The 6,956-nt window shown below is 37.6% G+C and overlaps 1 long non-coding RNA gene across 1 annotated transcript in view; it reads right to left on the bottom strand.

Annotated features, from left to right (window-relative positions):
* Positions 1-2,204: 2,204 nt before the first annotated feature.
* Positions 2,205-6,956, bottom strand: part of LOC116545115 — a 6,861-nt gene continuing 2,109 nt past the window's right edge. Inside the window, exons 2-3 of the long non-coding RNA XR_004266195.1 lie at positions 3,143-3,146; positions 2,205-2,769 (exon numbers count right to left, since the gene is read on the bottom strand). This is a non-coding gene — a long non-coding RNA (uncharacterized LOC116545115). The remainder of the gene's footprint in view (positions 2,770-3,142; positions 3,147-6,956) is intronic.

Raw genomic sequence — 6,956 nt, 5'->3', positions numbered from 1 at the left:
AATCTATCCCAGGTATTCAGTTACAGCAACAGAAAACAGATTAAGACAGCTCTCACCTGCTAAACACATTGCCTGGCCCATCACCTTAGAATCTTTTGGTAACCTTGTTCCAGACTTTTACCACTGCCCTCAACTTAACTATTAGATACTATTTCACTGGCGAACCATAACAAGGACAGCTAATTTGAGAGGTATCTGGCTGACACCAAAGATAACAGAATAAGACTAATTGTCTCTACAATCATATGGTTCTCTTTGGCCTTATCATATTATCGCGGGTACCCTGTAATTTCCCTGCATTGTCTAAGGGGAGTATATTAGTCCGTTTTCACACTGCTGATAAGACATACAAGAGACTAGGAAGAAAAAGAGATTTACCTGGACTTACAATTCCACATGGCTGGTTTGGCCTCTGAATCATGGTGTGAGGTGAAAATTACTTCTAACATGGTGGCAGCAAGAGAAAAATGAGGAAGATGCAAAAGTGGAAACCCTTGACAAAACCATCAGATCTCGTGAAACTTATTCATTACCACAAGAACAGTATGGGGGAACTGCCCCATGATTCAAATTATCTCCCACTGGGTCCCTCCCATAACACATGGGAATTATGGGAGTACAATTCAAGATGAGACTTTGGGGACACAGAACCAAACCATATCAAGGAGGAAAAAGAACTCCCTTTTACACTTTTTCCAGACCACAGACACTGCTGTGATTGATGATAGGTCACCCTCAACCTGACTGTGCTAAAAAAAAAAAAAAAAAAAAAAAAACTTAATAGCTGTTTCTTTGTACATTTTAGAAAGTAGCACCCCTTCTCAGGTCCTTTCTAGTACCAAAGACCCCTCACATTATACTCCCAAATTTTATAGACTTCTAAGAATTGGACCCTGAACCCAAGATAACAAAAGCTGTTACAGAGGTTGCTACAACCAAAAATAAACTTTCTAGTGTGGTGATGGCCAATCACATTACATGATTTGGAAATCATGTGTAATTTCCAAAACTTCTTGCTTCATTTGGATTAGCGAACCACAGAAAGTGAAAAAAATCAATCCACCTTAAAGAGAAGCAGTATGGCTCTATGTAGTTAATCTCAATGGTATCTGCAATAATTTACATGGCTTGGCTCTGGATAGGAAGCCTGGATGCATTCCTCCCTCCAATTTACCTTCCAGATGGCACTTATAGTTGTGACCACACTCATCTAATATTACAAAAGGAAAAGGAATGGTCAGATAAGTCCTGATAAAATCCTGACCTTTTACTTCAGGCTGATCCTTAGGCTCAGAGAAATACTAAGTAGGGAAGGAATACCGAGCACAGAGCCAATCTACATATATAGGAGAAGATGTGTTCACTTTTTTTTCTCTTTTTTGGGGTGGAGAAGGAGGACTGTTTCTGCTCCTCACATTCAGGGAAATTTCTGAGTATGAGATAAAGTAACAGAAACTTCAGTGACTACACATGACAAGCAATAGTCTTTGCAAAAATTGCTTGAAAAACTCTCAAAACAAATGGACTATATAGCCTTCAATGATCAACCATGTGGAACAGAGGAGAATCTAATTTCCAAAGTTACCACATAATAATAGTCAAATGCCCAATATTCAACAACAAAAAATAATAAGGCATACAAAAGGACAGGGACACATGATTTATTCAAAGAAGAAAAATAAGTTGATGAAAACAATTTCTAAGGAAGTCTGGACATCAAATTCACAATAATTTTTTAAAATAATTTAAAACAAATGCTTAAATATGTTCAGAGAGCAAAGGGAAGCCATGGGCAAAGAACTAAGGGAAACCAGGAAGACAATATATAAAAAATAGAATATCAACAAAGAGATAAAAATTATAGTCTGGGCATGGTGGCTCATGCCTGTAATACCAGCAATTTGGAAGTCAGAGGCAAGAGGATCACTTGAGTCCAGGAGTTCAAGAACAACCTGAGCAACATAGTGGAACCTCATCTCTACAAGAAAAAAAAAATGAAAAAAATTAACCAGGCACATGGTGGCACATGCCTGTAGTACCAGCTATTCATGAGGCTGAAACTGAAGGACTGCTTGACCCCAGGAGGTTGAGGCTGCAGTGACCTGTGATTGCACCACTGCAGCCTAGGTGATAGAGGGAGGAGGATGAGGAGAAGGAGGAGGGGGAAAATGAAGAGGAAAAGGAGGAGGAGGAAGAGGAAGAAGAAAAAAAATTCTGGGGCTGGAAAGCACATAGCTGAACTAAAAAAGTTCACTAAAGGAGTTCAAGAGCATATTCAAGCAAATAGAATAATCAAAAAAACATGAAGGTAGAACAACTGAATTATTGACCTAAGGGGGAAAAAAAGGATGAAGGGGATTGGAGATCAAGATACACATCATGGAGTCCCAGAAGCAGAAGAGAAAGGGGTAGAAAGATTTTTTGAAGAATTAATGGCTGCAAACTCTCAAACTTTGATTAAATACATAAACCTGAAGCTCAACAAACTTTCCAAGAAGCTCAACAAACTCCAAGTAGAATAAACACAAAAGGCCCACACAAGGGCACATTACAGATAGTCTAACTTATAATTGTTTGACTTACAATTTTTCAATCTTTTGATGGTGCAAAATCAATATACATTCAGTAGAAACAATACTTCAACGCAGTATTTATACATTTCATGAGATATTCAATACTTTATTATAAAATAGGCTTTGTGGGAGTGATTTTGCTCAACCATAGGATAATGTAAGGGTTCTCAGAACATTTAAAGTAGGCTAGGCTAAGCTAAAATAATCAGGTTAGCTGCATTGAATGTATTTTCAACTTACAGTATTTTCAATTTATAATGAGTTTATCAGGACACAACCCCAACATAAGTTGAAGAACATCTGTATAATCAAATGTCAAAAAACAACGACAAAGAAAGAATCCTGAAAGAATCAAGACAGAAGCAACTCTTTACATATAAGAGATAATCAATAAGATTTTTAATCAGAAATTTTAAAGACCAGAAGGCAATGGGATAATGTTTTAAAGTACTGAAAGGGGAAAAAAATCAATCAGGAACTCTTTATCTGGCAAACATGTCCTTCAAAAGTAAGGGAGAATTTAAAATTTCCTAGATATCAAAAGTAAAAGGATTTCATGACCACTAGACCTGTCTTATAAGAAGTGGCAACAGTAGTCTTTCAGATTGCAATGAAAAAAAAAAAATGGTAGGCCATTAACTCAACACCACATAAAGATATAAAATGTCCCAGGAAAGGAAAATACATTGGCAAATATAAAAGCCAATATTAATATAATTTTATTAATTTAACAAAGTTATTAATATAATTTTACTTTGTAACTCCACTTTTTATTTTAAGAAGGATTTAAGAAAAAATGTATAAAATAATTATAGATCTGTTGTTGGCCACACAACGTACAAAGATGTAATTTGTGACTTCAAAAATCAATAGCATAAAAAGAGGGAGATGATGCTGTATCTGAGTGGATTTTTTAATGAAATGGAAGCAAATTGGCATACATTTGAACTAAATTTGTGTAAATTTAGAATGTTATATGCAATTCCAATTGCAACCACAAAGAAAATATATACAGAATATACATAAAAGGAAATGAGAAAGGAATCAAAACATGTCATTACAAGACGCTAATAGAGGAAATGGGGGACAACAAAAGCTTCAAGACATACAGAAAACAAATAGCAAAGTCACAGAAATTGGTTCTTCCTTATCAGTAATGGCTTTAAATGTAAATGGATTAAACTCTCCAATCAAAAGTCAGAGACTGGCAGAAGAGATTTCTTACTTTAGATTTAATGAAACAAATTGGTTTAAATTGAAAGGATAAAAAAGATATTCCATGCAAATAGTAACCAAAAGTGAGCTGGGGTGGCTTAACTAATATCAGACAAAATAGACCTTAAGAAACTGTTACAAGAAAGAAGGACATTACATATTGATAAAAGGGTATTAAGAAGAATAACAATTATAAACATGGGTGCACAAAATATTAGTGCCCCCAGATATATGAAAAATTTTAAGAAAACCTAAATAAAAGTAAAGTCAGTCTGTGCTCATAAATTAGGAGATTTAATATTGTTAAAATGGCAATACTTCTAAAAGTGATCTACAGACTTAATACAATCTGTCGAAATTCTAATGACTTTTTTTGAGAAATGGAGAAGCCAATTCTCATATTCATATGTAATTTCAAGTCCTCCCAGGTGGGCAAAATAATATTGGGGAAAAAAACAAAAAACAAATTGGAGTACTCACACTTCCTGATCTCAAAATTTACCACAAAGCTACAATAATCAAGATAGTGTGGTAGTGGCATAGGAATAAATAAATTGACCAATGGAATAAAATTGAGAGTCCCATAAACCAATTTATGGGCAACTGATTTTCCACAAAGTGCCAAGGACGTTCAACAAGGAAAGAATAATGTTTTCAATAAATGGTGTTAGAACAACTGGATGTCCATATGCATGATGAAACTGAACTCCTCTCATAACATATACATAAATTACTTCAAAATCGATATATGACCTAAATATAGAAGATAAAGCCATAATACTTTTAGAATAAAATACAGGGGTAAATCTTCATGATTTTGGATTTGGCAATGTGGTTTTACATAGGGCACCAAAAGTGCAACCAGTCAAAGGAAAAAAAAATAAGATTTTGTCAAAGTAAAAAACTTTGGTGCATCAAATGATATCAATAAAGTGAAAAGACAAGTGACAATTCACTTCCCGAAATACTTAGCTTACACAATAAAAAAAAAAAGGTCAAGAATGGATGGGTTGACATTAGGTGGTGTAATGGAAAAATAATAACCATCTCTCACCCAGTTTTCATTCTTGAATCAGTTCTGAGACCCAGAGGTTATAGATAGAAGGGAAGAAGAACGTTTTTGTGGGCCTCCCAAAGCCATACCAAGTATATACAATAGCCAGTCTTTTAATATTTCTCCAAAAGAGACTTCTACTTCTATGCATTTACCAGAGGAACAGTATACTGGCAAAAAAGGAGTTATTAGATCTTTAGAATGTTTATATTCAGAGTATAATCTGACTGATACCAGGGAACCCAAAATGCCACAATTATGCATGTTATCAATGTACAAAGGCCAGATTTTAGAGTTCTCATCCAAGTCCATCTTAAAGTCCACAGTATACAGACACGTCCTGCAGTCTTTTACTCAGCCCACGAGTGAATAATTATAATGATAAACTTATCAGGCAGCAGACACTTCACACTGCCTCCTGGACTTCTGGAGTAAAAGCCATTAATTGTAGGAAAGGCTAGTGGTGCCAAATATGATTTCCTTTTGCCAGGCTAACTTGGTAAATCAGAAGCAATATCAATCCCAGATGGGTAATAATCATAGTTGTGCTAGTTACGCTTTTATTAGAAAAAAAAATAGCAATCTCTGGAGCTTAATATACAGCCATTAAACTGCAAAAGGATCCTTTTCAACTTCCCTGAATAAGACTCAAATGCAGTTCACTTTGTTTTGGACTGTACAGCAGCATATATTGTCTTGTCTTAGTCTTGTTAATTTTCTTGCCCTCTGTCAGTGTAGTACACAGTGAGTTCCACAAAACAACATCCTGGCCACTACATGGATGGCACATTAATGGAACCTGCTGAGGAAGAAGTGACAAATACTCTGCTTACCTTGGTAAGTAAAGTGTTTAGCAGAGGTTGAGAAAAAAAACCCAAAAACCTATTATCAGCATTTTGGTGTCTGGGACAAGGTTACACACTCCCTCCCCACCACCACTGGCAATGTTAAGATCAAGTTTTACACAACTTGCATCTCCTGCCACTAAAAAAAGGAAAAGTATTTGGAAGATCTGTTTACACATGAGGAAACACCAACTACACTTGGGAATATTGTTTTGTCCCACTTTCTGGGTGACTTGGAAGAAGGCCAGTTTTGAGTGGGGCCCAGAACAGAAAAGGGTTTCATAACAGGTTCCATCTGTTGTCCTTCATCAATGGCACAACATAACACTGTGTGGGGTTCTGAGAAGCCAAGATAGACAAGTCATAGCACAATCCTCTAGGATTCTGAAGCAAAACCATGCCATCTGCAGCAAATAACCTCTCACTGTTTCAAAAGCAGCTCCTGTGTACTGCTGGATCCTAGTACAAACTGAGGAGCTAACTTCGTGTAATCTAGTGACTATGTGACTACAGATGCCCATGGTGGGGGGTTGCTATCAGACTCACACCAAGCCATAAAACAGGCAGGGAAACAACAGTCTATTGTGCAACAAAAATGGTACAGTGGGAATTGGGCCTAAATAGGTCTCAGCAACTTAAGTAACTTATACAAATAGATGACCCATAGCACTTACCTCTGTCATATGACTACCTCTACTTCAATTCATATGGAGAATTCAATAAAGATCTTTCTCTCTCCGTCAAGAATGAACACCCTGTGGGAGTATTCCCTGCGAAAGAGTATCAGAGGAAAATCCTGGGCCTGGTTCTCTCATGATGGTTTCTTCAATAGCCACTAAAATTCCACCCAGGAATGTCCCTGAAAGATGGTGGTGTCGGGGGTAGGATCCAAGATGGCCATTTAGGAACAGCTCAGACTTGCAGCTCCCAGTGAAAGCGCAGAGGGTGAGTGGACACCGCATTTTTATTGCCCACAGACTAGGAAATTCCTAGGCAGAGGAGCTCCATGGTCGCCAGCATGGCTGTTTTTGCCAGCGCGGCTGTGCCGGCGCCGCTGCTTTACCCCCCGTGGCTTTGTTGGCGCCCCGGAGCAGCGGTTCTCCGTACAAAATACACCGGTCTGGGTGCCCTTTTGGCTGGCGATTGGAGCCACGGGAAGTCGCCCATTCGTCTGTTTAAAAAGGGGACTGAGGCTGGGCACGGTGGCTCAAGCCTGTAATCCCAGGACTGTGGGAGGCCGAGGCAGGTGGATCACGAGGTCAAGAGATC

Source organism: Sapajus apella, unplaced genomic scaffold, assembly GCF_009761245.1.
Source record: "Sapajus apella isolate SASKATOON/1434 unplaced genomic scaffold, GSC_monkey_1.0 scaffold247, whole genome shotgun sequence".
Taxonomy (NCBI): domain Eukaryota; kingdom Metazoa; phylum Chordata; class Mammalia; order Primates; family Cebidae; genus Sapajus; species Sapajus apella.
This window is presented reverse-complemented; position numbering and strand designations above follow the sequence as displayed.